Source organism: Rhinolophus sinicus, linkage group LG15 (genome assembly GCF_036562045.2).
Source record: "Rhinolophus sinicus isolate RSC01 linkage group LG15, ASM3656204v1, whole genome shotgun sequence".
Lineage (NCBI taxonomy): Eukaryota > Metazoa > Chordata > Mammalia > Chiroptera > Rhinolophidae > Rhinolophus > Rhinolophus sinicus.
The window spans coordinates 32,873,883-32,888,096 of record NC_133764.1 but is presented as its reverse complement, the minus strand read 5'-3'; positions in this window follow the sequence as shown (position 1 = coordinate 32,888,096).

Sequence of the window (14,214 nt, the reverse complement as noted above, 5' to 3'; positions counted from 1 at the left end):
AATATGCAGGAACGCTTTCATTTACTCAGAGCTATGATGAAGGCTGAAAATGTCTCTTTGTTTAAAAAAAATCCACAGGCCGGAGCGCAAAGAAACGTAGAATTCTTAAAGTTGCTATTTATTTTTTCTTTGACTACTTATGAGTTGAAAATAGTTCAATGTGTATATTGGTATGTGTTTTCATTTGTATCCACTCTATGTATACTCTCTTTGTATTCTCTCCCTTATCTCTCTATATACATATGTGTGTACATATGTATATATTATACTTACATATAATATACTTACATATTCAGTAGTTTTTACAATCACTTAGACAAATCTGTGAAACGACTTCAGTAGATTAAAAGAATAATTACCATGTCGCGGTGGAATTATACATCAAAGAACAGTCTTCAATTCTTCGCTTGTTGTGTGACTGTGGTCTAATAACTTTACCAATATTTTATCAATAGTTTAACCAATTCTAAGCTTCCTCATATATAATGTTTGAATACTAATATCCTAATACTCTCTACCTACTCTAAAAATCATAAAAGGCCTTTTAAACCTTCAAGGTATGTAAAATATAAAGAAATAGATATTTTTGTAGATATATACCTAGATAAACTACATGGTGAAAAATTTGTAAGGGCAGCTACTGTTGGAAATGAATTCTGTGTTCATTCTGTATATGATGCATGTGGTGTCAAACATACAGTTATTTTACAAGCCATGCAAAAGATTTTATGTCAATGTGATAAAATGAATCAACATGTAGCTCTTTGAAACTAGGATTTCTGGGGAGTGGGGTAGGATGAGAAGCAGAGCTCTTTTCCCCCAAAGTAAGGTTTTTCCATAATATTAGCTTCCCCCAACTTGGTAATATTTTTAAGTATTGTGTACCTAGCACTCAAATTTAGTTACTAAAAAGAGCACTCAAATTTAGTTACTAAAAATATGATTCTGAATGCTAGAATGAAATATCTAATTTATCTTTTGAGTTTTGTACACTAGCATAAAAAGTATGCAAAAATATTTTGGGGTACATGAATATTAAAGTATTTATCTTACCTTAACACGAAGATCACGAAATTTTATTATACACAAAAGCACTCATCTGTAATAAATAGTTATATAAAGTGAGAGATGCAAACTTTACTTTTCTTTATTCATGCTGTTAAAATAGAGCCATTAAAATATTTATCTCCTTCCTAAAAATATAGTCGATATTCTTTCTTATCTCTTATGACTTCTTTATTGTAGTTACTGTTTACTTAGACTTCTGATGAATCTCATTTAAAAGACATAACTTTCAAATCAAAAGACTTACAATCGGTATTGTAGAATCCTTTGACTTTGGAATCAACTTTCAATTACTGGGCTACTAAAGTGTCTGATAAATGACTTTTCCATAATCTACACGGAAAAGTAAATGAATTGTAGTGAATCCATATGATGTAATAATTCATAGCCATTTACAATTATGTAGTAACAGCCCAAAGACCTGAGAAATTCTTCAAAGCATCATGTAAGGTAAAATAGACAAGTCACAAAATTCTGTAGCTGATACAATCTAATGTTATTAACTATATTTGTGTATATATATATACACACACAAAATATATATTGATATGTGTGTAAAGTATATATCAGCATACATGAAATGTATGCATATTTCATGAAATATGTGTATATTTCATGTGCACATATATGAAAAAGGTAGGAAGGAAAATATCATCACTGATGATATATCTCTGGGAGGTAGAAGTATCAGTATTTTAAAATTTATTTTCTATTGTGTCTATATTTTATAAAAGTTCTGTAAAAGTTCTGTAATTGTTTATTATTCTATAATCAGAAAGTCAATAGATATTTTAATGCCATTATCTTAAAAATTATGAAGAGCAGTAGATTAAATCGAACATAAATAAATTCAGATTTGAGATGTTAATCCTAGAACAGATTTAAATGTGAATGTATTATGCCTTTCTATTTCCATGTGTGTTTGACACAGTGTGAAGTACAAACTCAGCTTGAAAACAAGTTAATAAAGAACACTAGAAAAGTGTTCTGACCAATAAAGGGAATAAAGAAGAGAATGTATTAAAATGCTTCTTAAAATCAGATTTTTTTGATATATAATATTTTTTCCACGGAGTTTAATTTAGCTAAATTTTTTAGTAGATGTCCAAGTCATGACCGAAGGGTTTCGTTTTCAACTGTGATAGATGTATTTTATTCAAATATCAAGGACTGCAGAGAATCAGACAGGTAAAAATATTTCTATTTCTATTTAGGTGAGCTAAAATATTCAAAATTTTGCGTGTACTTTAGCATGTACTTTTTGTATTGGCAAAAATAATTAGAGCTTTTCTGACCTTTAAAATTATTTAAAATATCACATAAGAAAATGCAAACTGTCATTAAAGAATAATATTTTCAAAAACAGTCCAGTGACCTCTTTTTGAGCCATAGAGATAATGAACATAAACGATCTCATTTGAAAGGCTTCTGTTTGCTAACTAGCTTTTTGTTTCAGTGTAATTTTTATAAGATTAACGTTTAGAGGTTAAGTCACAAGCTGTAGGAATATTGCCCTTACTGGTCCCTGATTTTTTTTTTTTTTTTTTTAATCATTAATGAATCCAAAAAGTAGAGGTGGGGAGGTGGGGCCACATATGGTGTCAATACACTTTAATTAAGTGCAATAATTCCCCTTTTCCTGAGGTAGCTGTGTTAAGACAGATTTCTCTTCAGAGATTTACATTCTGAGGATCTATTTTTCAGAACAGCCATTAAATTAATCTGTGGAATTCCACTGCCCTCTGTTGGAATATTGTGAAAGTCCAGATGGCTCCCCAGCATAGAAGACCAGAAATTTGGGGTTCAGTTTCTTAGTTTTGGGTATTTTCAACTCTTAATATAAGTCTTCTGAAGATAAAATAACTTGAAAATTTTTGAAATTAAAGAAAGGTTGCTTAATTTCCTAACAGGCAAACTTCAGTCCAAAACATTTATTTATATTTAAAAATAAGCTTAGACTTTTATAACCATCACTTTTCTGTAAAATACTTATAAAAGTTTTTGCCTACTAAGACTTTTAAAAAATGTCTTTGAAATATGGGAATGTCCTATATTTTTCTCTCTAAGGAAGCCGACAGAAAATATGGTAATTTAGGAAAACTAATTATAACCCCACACTATTATTTTAATTTTTAGTTAACTATTCTGAAGACTAAATTCCTTTAAAAATTAAAGTGCATTCAAATCTGTAACTCATTTTTGTAAAGGCTTTCACTGAATTAAATTTCCCAACATGGACCCTTGTTTCGGTGAGGAACTTTGGAGATGCATGCCTTTGATCTGTGTAGCAGATGGTGTTCTGCACGCTTCTAGCACAAATCCTCCACAAATATACAATAAGAAGTGACCTGAAAAGTCACCTCATGGAGGAGTAAAGAAGTGGCCTGAGGTGGACCCAGAAAGGCTCAGAGCTATTTGGCTGGAGGCATTGTTATTGATTGGATGTCAGTTTTTAATTCGTTAGATAGTGCTTTTCTGCTGAAATTTGAAAATCTCTCCTCCCTTTTCAACATCTGGTTTAGCAATTTCTTGGGAGACAAAACAGCCCTTTCTCTCTCATCCCATCTATTAAAATGTACCTTGGTCTTGAGACAGAAACGAATGACCATGTCAGAACTGACTAGTTCTACTCCAGTATTCTGCTAGAAATAAGTCCTAATGCTCTAAAAGCAAAATATTACAGTAGGACAATCGTCCACAGTGCAATTGATGGGAAATTAGCTTGGTTTCCTATTCTATCCCATTAAGTCATTTGTTACAACGAAATACATGAAATATTATAATCGGTTCAATTTCCTTTATTTAAAGAACAAAATAATAATTTAAGTCCCTATAGTTGATCCTTCTGTGGCTGCTAAATATTTTAATTTACAATAAATTATTTTAAATTTTTCTATGAAGTGTTCCCAAACAGTACTTACTATATGAAAAATACAAGAAGACCTGAGTTTGGATTTATTCATAGTACTTAAATGTTGCATTATAAGGGAGGCATTTATGATGACACGTGTATTTTAAATGTAAAGAATTCTTTAAAAGCTTAGTCATTGTACATCTCTCGTATCAGTGCAAAATTTCCTAAAATAATGAAAATGTTTTCCGTAATACAAAATCTCTGTCTGAATAACTAATTTCATATCTATTGTTTGGGGGGATCACCCGTTTAACTGAAATACAAGAAAGCAGAACAAAAATTTATTTATGTCTGTCTACAAGTTGTTAGTAATCTGTCGTATGATCAATGTGTATTCATGCCTCTTTCATTTACCAAGGCTATTATACCTGAAGCTATACATGAGTACAATTGTCATATCATATACAAGTATCATCATTGTTAGAGGAAAGATATACTAATGTATTTAGTTAAAAAAAACAACAACTAAAAACTAGGTTTGAATTATAGTACAGATTCCTCTGTCTCTACTAACATATGCCTTGCACGTATATGAGTAATGATGTCAAAATGTGATTGAGACATTGTCAATAATCTTATATAAGTTGTAAAAATGTATGTGTAATTTTAAATTATTCATTATTATGAAGATTAATGACTACTCTAAAGTTGACAAAATTGGTTTAAATACAAAAGTGTTATTGTTGAAACATGGGTGAGTTCAGAATTCATGAATATTCTAAAAATCTTTTTACACAGACCCTAAAATTTATCTAAATGATCTTTGTGTAAAATCAAACTTGCTCCCATCTGTAGTTAAAGCACGTTATTTGGTGACTGTTTTAAAACAGAATAGGAGAAGGCGCATTAATAAAAGGTTTCCAAGATCCCTAATGCTTAGTAAAGAGAGAAGAGAAAATCAGATATTTCTGTAATCTAGTTATCTTTGGGTAAAGAGTATTCTTCGCATAGAATTTAGTGCCCTCTTCTAGCTGTACAGTCAAAACTTACTGAGCCAGGGTGGAGCCGAGAAGCCCGCATTTCTAACCTTTTAACAACTTTTAGGACTAGGCTTCATGTAACAATTAATTCACGGGAAATGTTGATCAAGCTGCAGCTCAGAGAGCTAGACCAGAATGTAAGAGTTTTTTACCTTCTCTCCTCAGCCTCATTCTCCTGTGCTACAGATATGTCTAAACATTATCTTGGTTCTGTGAACTCCATACTATGTGTTAAAGGCACTTGCTAATAACTCATCCACTGTAGTACCTATCCATTCCTTTTAGGAGTTTTTGGATATAGAGAGTGCCACAAATTCCTGCAGGAACTGAAAATCTCCTTTCGGGCTATTAAGGCAGAAAGGCTGTGCTGTCTTGAGCACTGATCTGGGTCATTTTTTTTCTTCCCCTCTTTCTTCTTAGTCTTCACGTAAATTCCTGGTATCCCAACGACATTATCTAGGTCCATGCTCTTTCCCATTTAAATTTTAACCAAAATAGATAATGAGAAAATAATACTAAAAGATCCTGTTCCTTCATTTCAGCCTGACAGATTATGAGTTTTCTAAAGGAATGTTATAAAACAAAAATTTTTGAGTCTACTCTATTCCAGACATTGCATTCGGTCGTTTACAGGCCTCATCTCATATGAGCCTGTCAATGATTCTGTAAGTCGCTATCATAGTTCCATTTCACACATGAGGAAGGGGAGGTTCAGGTAGAGGAAGTGACTTGCCAAGGAAAATACTGCAGTCTTCAGACACAGACTTTTTCCACTGTACCCTTCTCACCACACCATCTTCCTCTATTTTCCCACCGGAATCTCTTCTCCCCTCCCCATCAAAAAAAGTCTAAATGAATTATTTGACTAAGCAACATTTTAGACCTTTAAGAGAACTACCATGTTTCCCCGAAAATAAGACGTAGCCGGACCATCAGCTCTAATGCGTCTTTTGGAGCAAAAGTTAATATAAGACCCGGTCTTATTTTACTATAATGTAAGATTGGGTCTTATATAATATAATACCACATAAGACCGGGTCTTATATTAACTTTTGCTCCAAAAGACGCATTAGAGCTGATGGTCCGGCTACGTCTTATTTTCGGGGAAACACTGTACTTACATAATTAAAACTATATAACATCTAACTGTAATTACTCACAGTAGAAGACTTATTTTTTGCAAACTTTAAAGTAATTTTAAATTGGCTGGTGTTAAAAGCGGCAGGACACTGTGTTTGTGAGGGCTAATTTTAAACAGCAAACTTACTCAAATTTGCAAGAGTTGGCTGTAGTTACTCTTGATACTTTATGAATATATATAAAGTATCCAGGATATATTGAAGACCATGTAAAGATTTTTTTAACTTAAAATTGTTTATTGTAAAATATCTTTGTACTTGCTAATATCTCAAAAGTGCTTATAATTTAACAATGCATTGTACACTTATAAAGCCTTAATCGTGTAAGATTCATTTGCTCTAAGTTTGATTCTTCATAACACAAGCAATCCAAAGTTATCTTTTTTTAATATGCAACACCCCTATTTAACTGTCCTGCTGCTTAAAATAACTATAAACACTATGAATCCACATAAAGAACAGTTAAAAATCAATGTTAAAAACATTATTTAGGCAAAAACGGCTTATTCCAATTTTACTATAAATATTATGGTAAACACGTATGTATATTGCTAAAAGACTTTTTCAGGCAAATATGTTATATACTTTTTGTGCCTAATATTACTGAATCCAAGTGCAATAGTCCAATTCCTGTGCTAACAAACTCTACCCTTTGCTCAGGAGACATCGTATCAATTTATATATTCGGTCATAAGAAGGACAAGGAAATGAGCATGGAGAGAAGAGCAGAACAATTGATCAATCCTTACAAACAGGAGAGATTATGACTTTTAGAAAAGCTGCCCGAGTGTACTGACCACTTAAATTCTACCATTGGTAACTCAGTAGCGGCATGTTTGTGGACAACAGATAGGAAATTATATTAAATACAGAGAACATTGAGAGGCTCTTACGAACTCCCAGGGAAATTCGCAAGACTGTCAACTGACTGGAACAGTATGCTTGATAAGAGGTAGCTAACTCCTCTCTCCAAGATTGCTAAACATGCTTTGCTATTTACAAGAGAGATTTTCAAGCAAGGGGATATCATTTTCTAAATGGTTTCCATGGTTTTATTTAGTTTGTTTTGTATTTTCTTGGCACATGGATTACATTATCTTGAGAGCAGGGGAAACGAAGATGGTAACAATCCAATAATCCTCTTTAGTGAAGAGCGTTTAAAATTCAGAAACCATCTAAGTTTAATTTCTTCCCCATTAGAACCAGGAGAGCAGAGAGATGGGGAAAGGGGGCCGATTTAGGAATGTTGCAGCTCATTCTTAAACATCGTGGTATTTTTCTTGAAACAGAAGGTAGTAATCAATGAGAAGTTATTCAATGTGGTTCAGCTCATGTAATACTTTCCTGGTGTTAGTCTAACCACTATTGCTTTGCACCTTTTTTTTTTTTTTTTTTTTAACCTTAGTAGATTCTTTAAGGTCACATCTGTTAGGGCACATAATGGTTTTTAATCACACTTTTCTAAATGACTAGAACACAAGTATGTGAGGGGAGCAGCACTTAAACCGAAGCCTGATCCCTGTTGTAGGATATTTGGGTGGAGATTTTCTGGAGGATTGAATGCAAAATGGCAGAGCCCTCTGCCCAACCCACGCCTGCTGCTGTACAGCTGAATGTTCACACGCAGGCACACTTCCACTCTGAATAAGTCTCCTTTCCCAGAGGGGGATCATGGAGAACGCGCTTTCAATTTCAGGCAAGCTATGAAGGCTAGAATAATATATTATCTTTACAGACCCTTGTCTTCAATTCCAAACACCTCTAATGCACCTTAAATCCACATCATATCAGTTTCAACCAAATTATAATAAGTATTCACAGTACAGTGCTTTTTTCCCCAAATTTGAATTAGGTGCTAAAAACAAATTTTTCTCCTCCTTCAACTTATATGTAACCAGAGTCATTGATGATGTGCTACTGACTTTTGCTGTATATCTTGGAACAGAATCATATATTATATGATCTATTTATGTACTATAGATATACTTATATCTAAGTATACCACATATACTCTCAGCATTCACTGGATTTCTAGGGATGCAGACAGAAAGACAGAGCTGGTATTTATTTAGAAATCCATTTTATTCATAAGTAACACTGTTCTAGGTATTGAGGAAAGAACAGCTACAAACAAGGACCCTGTGTTCGTGGAGCTTCTCATCTATATATACTCCACCAGATGAGAAAATAAAAACAAACTAGGTAATTTTGGATGGTGGTAAATACAATAGGGCAAGTGACACAGAGTGATGTGATACGGAAAGACTGAGGGATGCTACTTAATATTTATCTTTAGGGAACATATTTTGAAGAGATATTTGCACTGAGATCCAGAGGGCAAGAAAAAGTCAACTTTGAGAAGATATGAGTGCAAAAACAAGAACAAGGGCTTTAGGCAAGAAACAGGCATGCTAATGAAACACCACAAAAGGGATGATGTGGGCGGACCCTAATGAATAAGGGAATGGACGTCAGTTGGTGAACTCTAGTGTTTTGCATCAGGTCTCGAAGGCCAGAGTGGGTTTGCCACATAGATCATCAACATAGTTGAATACGGGACTGTAATACTCTCTTCTGTTTCAAGTAAAGACAATCTGAGGTCCCCACAGGCCAATCTACTCTCGGTTGCTAGTATATTATATAATAGATCTAAACAACACAGACCACCTAGTCTCAAAGAGATATGAGAGTCTTCTTCTATTTATGAAAGATACCACCTCAGTAATCTTGAAAAGTCGTACTGCGTGTCATTAATTCAATAAACATTTAAATTACAGCCCCGTGTGCTGGCATCAAGGATACAGAAATGAAGGAAACAGTTCCAGTCCTTAAAGAGTTTATAAGAAATGCGTGTTATTTGCATCACATGAAACTGCTGAGGTCAATAGAATGTAAAACTTGGTTTGATCTTTTAATGCACTCATTTTAAATATGAGTCCATTGAGTTATTGACTGAAGATTATAAAAATTATAATATACAGCATTTGAATCTCTGAGAAGAAAATACTGGTTCCCAATCTACATATGTCCACGTCAATTATGCAAAGAACATCAGTAAGTTAAACCGGTCATGCCAAGGAGAGAAAATCCGAATTATTATAGTCATAAACTCAAGTTTAAATTTTGAAAGATTGTCCCAATAATTGGGTGCCAATTCAATGCACTGATGATTTATTAATGACCTATTTCCATGAAAGGCAGATAATATTCTGGCTAAACGTGGTTCTAGGATAAAAGACATTGTCAAGACATTTAGAAATGGAGAAAGGCAAGTGAGCCATTGGAAGGCAGTATAACAAGTGCTCTTAGGAAGATGAAAGCACGTAAGGCTATTTGAGGCACATGAGGCTGGTGAAGTTAAAAGAGTAAGAAGGAACTCCTAACAGTCTGAGCTCAGGAGGCAGGAAGAAGGTGGGAAGGACTCTGGCTGGAGGAAACAAAATGGAGCCTCGGTAAGAGTGAAACAAGCTGGCTTCCTGAGGATGGTGTGAATGCAGGAAGTAGTCAGGAAAATCACAGGCAGAGGAAGCAAATTCCTCCACAGGAAACAGAAGCAAATTCATAAAGATGAGGTGGCAGAGCATTTAAGAAAATATAGATAGAGATATAATATGGATATATCTCTCTATGTATTTTCATTTTTTCATTAAAGAAAACTGTAGGACAATTTGTTATAGTATCCTGGTCAATTCCATGCACATATTCAAAATCAGTCGTTCTTCAGGATTATGTAGTTTTCCACTTGGAAAAGTTTTTTCCACAGTGCCAAGATAGATGGCTCCGGCAAGATTCTCTTTCCATGGTTTATTTCACTGTCCTTTTGCACTTCCAGCAGCAATGCAAGAGAAAGGAAAAGAATGAAGCATACACAGGTCCATTTTCCTGCTTCCTAGGTAATACGTTGACATGGTGGGAATTTTGATCATTGGTTTAAATTCTATTGTAAAGTAGCATGCAAAGACTAATCACCGAAAAGACTAAAGGTCTTAAACGATCCTTTAAGAAAATTTCTCTAAAGAGTAGCTCTATTTCCAAGAAAAAGGAAGTTCCCTAGCCAGAAAATGCATTAACTCATATTAATTACCACCAAAAGAACTCATGTTTGAAGGTTTAACTCTTTTTAATAATCTTGTGAACATTAGTGAAACCTCATTCCTAGTTTTAAGACTTCTTGTCTTAAAGGAAAACACCTACTAGTTTGGGTGCTATAATAGTTCAATTGGTCTTAAATATGTACAGTAATTCTGATTGTTTTCTTTAAGTCTGCTGCAAAATGCCTTGCTTTCAGTAGTATTTTCTGTAGCTGGCAGACACTAGACTAGCTTTAGTTGCTGGCTCACCCCTGCAGCGGGAAGTTGGCAACCCCTTTTCTTTTTCAATTTGAAGATGACAATCACTAATAAAAGAAAGAGACGGATCAGAAACATCAGCCAATAAGTGGTTCTGCTTCTTTAAAGATAGGCAGCCTGCTTGATTTGACACTGTGTGTTCGAGCATAGTCAAAAATACTGAATTCCATCTCCTACATGAAAATATCTACAAGCATCTAATTTATAAAAATCTAAAACGGAAGCCATAGAAAATACGGATTTTAAAAGGTGCACTTATCTTTGAGATGAAGCCACATTGCTTCTTAAACAGGAAACCAAAGGTAGGTCGATTTGAATGGAATTGCTTTTACTGAAGACAAGTGACAGGCTAATGATGCCGGGAGTTGGTAGCAGGATTTATTTCCAGAATCTTATGGGTGCATTTTTCAATTGATATCCTTTAAATAACCTTTAATTTTTCTGTGTTAAAATCTCCATTATAACAAGGAAAATTGAGGAAGACACTTATTAAAAAGAAGCAGCAGCACATGTGGTATTATTTTTACAGCCATTCAGTGTGTTGATATAAAGTAATACATTTGAGTCAAACATCATCTGTGTGAGTAGTTAAAGTGAAAACTGATCTGACTTTGCACTGTGGCCCAACTGGCCGTCCAATTAGCAAAATGATTAGCGGGGCTAATATCAACAGACCCATTCCTGTGTCAATTTGAAAGTTATATCACTGCACAGATTTCAGCTTTTCCCCTAGGACCTCTGACCATGGTCCATGTATCCTTTAAAGAAGCACCATTCATTGGATTTGTTCTTTTTTTTTCCCACCCCGTTTTCTTTTTTTTAAATTACTTATTTATTTTTTTCAGTTACAGTTGACATTCAATATTATTTTTTATTAGTTTCAGGTGTACAGCCTAGTAGTTAGACATTTATATAATTTATGCAGTGACGGTTGCCACCCCCCACCCCCGCCATTAGTTTAGTACCCACCTGGCACTATACATAGTTGTTGCAACATTAGTGACAGTATTTTCTATGCTGTACTTTACATCCCCGTGACTATTTCGTAACTACCCCTTATGTATTTCTTGATTCCTTCACCTTTCTCACCCCTCCCATCTAGTAACCATCACTTTGTTCTCTGTATCTATGAGTCTGTTTCTGTTTTGTCGGTTCATTTAATTTCTATCAGAGGCACAAGAGGCACAACACAGGAATACTTCAACAGTTTTCTGAAATTTGGAAGATTTTGTTTTAAATATATATAATTATATATATATATATATATATATATATATATATATATATATATATATATATATATAATGAATTCAAACCATCTCCAAAATTTTATTATGGAGAGTTTGTAATAGAAGAGTTGGTTGCATAACAAAGGACTTTTAACATGAAGTATGTCTTTGGCTTGTAGCTACAGTGAATTAGAATAGGTTAAATTTAAACCATTTAAGACTTGACTATGTACCTTTACTTAAAACACTTAAATCCTGTAAATGCATTTTAAAATAAATACTTGCAAATAATTTCCTTATTGATGTGATTACCAAATGTGAATGTTTTGACAAGATATACTTTTTGATACTCTGCATTTTTTATACAATCGGATGGCCTATCCAACCACAAAGATGATAAAGCACACTTTTATTTTGACACTACGACTTCATAAAAAAACAGAATTAAGAGCTTCATGTGAGGAAAAAATAAGATGCCTAAACCTTATTAATATTACGACAGAAATTCTTAACCTGGGTCTTTGGATAGGCTCAAGGAGCTACATAAAACTCCCTAAAAGTACATGCCCAATTGTGTGTCTGTGCGCTTGCACGTGCCTGTGTTTGCATGTGTGTATGTGTGTGCACATGCGTATTTTCCTGACGTGAGAGATTATTCTACACTTTCACCAAGTTCTTAAAATGACCTGAAGCTCACAAATGTCTAGTAACCCTGCTTTGGAGTACTTATTAGACAATAGTCAAATTTCAAAGGAGACAGTGCTGGACATCTTCCGGCTGGCCCTGCCGACCCTCCTCTATCTGCTCTTTCCCACCTGGCCCCTGGGACAGGGACACTAGCCTGGAGGGATTACATCAGTTGGCTACTTTTGGAAACCTGCTAGGATTGACCAGTGGGGAACAATGGCAGGATATCAGCGGGAGAGAGGAGGGCTCCCCCAGGTATCCATTCCCCTGGTTCCTTTTGAATGGAGTTAACACATGCAGTCTGTAGCCTTCCACCAAGGGTCACTGGCCCTGTTGTCACAGCTCTCTCTCTCTCTCTCTCTCTCTCTCTCTCTCTCTCTCTCTCTCTCTCTCTCCCCCTTACCCCTTCAGGCCTAGGGATGGTAATGAAACCATCATCTTGCTAGACATGGGGTGCTATGTTATCCTTTGTGGCTTCCTTATGCCCTGCCCACACTGTAAATAGCTACAGTGAGTGTGCCACCACTTTCTCACCATGATCTCAACTGATAAGCAGGGAAACAAACTGTAAGCTCCCCTCTTTTCTTTTGGTGAGGTGGATGCAGCAGGTAAGGAGAAGAGTAATGTAATAGGCAAGAAAGGATCATGTTAGAATAATAGATGATTGTCACTTCAGGTGGTACATGAAAGTAGATTGTAATGGGCAGAATAACCCAACAAAGAATTTGCATATTCTACAAAATTGGCTTCACGTATTTTTATAAGAATGGATTTAAGACCTTGAATAATAATGATGAATGGGAAAATGTATATTAACCTGGAGATATCAGGGAGTCCAACTCTAACCAAGTCTCATCAATTCTGAGACAATATTCTGAGCCTCCTAATTTGATGCAATAAGAGAGATGCACAAAACCATCGGATTCCGTAGTCCTTAACCATTACATAAGGCTGCTTCCAGGTATAGCATCAGTATGTGTATATGAGAGAATATTTAGAAAACAGAACATTGAAAGGAGAAAATAAGTATATCCTATAGGCGTACTACCTAGAGATTAAACATTATCTTAATTCTTTACCTATCTACATATGTACACACATATCATCGCACACCTATGTAAATATGTGAATGCATAAATTTAGAAAATAAATGTTCATCACACAAATTATTTGTTATATCTAACTTGTGGGAAATCTATGTGTGTATATGAGTTTCATTTTATATTTAGTGGGATTCTTGTAAATAGTACAGAACTCATTGGAGAATTTCAAAATCATATTTTAATATACAAACCACTCAACTTTTTTTTTAATTTTTAAAGAATCCTTTTATTAGGAATCTTGACTCAGTTATATTGGCAAACCTGTTATTCTATATCTTAAAGTTGTGGGATATAGACAGATGAACATGACCTTCTTTCAACCTAATTTATTTGAGCTTGGTAAATTAAATAGACTGTCTTTAATTAAATTTGTGTAAAATAATTTATAAAATGTCTTTCAAAAGAACTTAAATAATAAGGACTTGGATATGTTAAACAGTTACTTTGGAAAATAGACCTTGTTCAATGGGAATTTGTTATTTTGGATCAATCAAGCCCATTTTGAGTATCAATATAAATGTAATAGGCTACTTTCTTCTTCCTAAAATTTTCTCAGGATGGAGATATATCCAACAACTTTGACACTTGCACACCTATATCAATAGGCTTTTATTTCTAGAATTGCTTTCAAATCCTTGATTTGTATTTATCATTTATTTTATTTAATGGACACCCCACAAATAGGTATTGTGAAATATTTTTACCCTTTGAGTTGAAATACTACTTTTTCATGTGGCATTTAGAAATA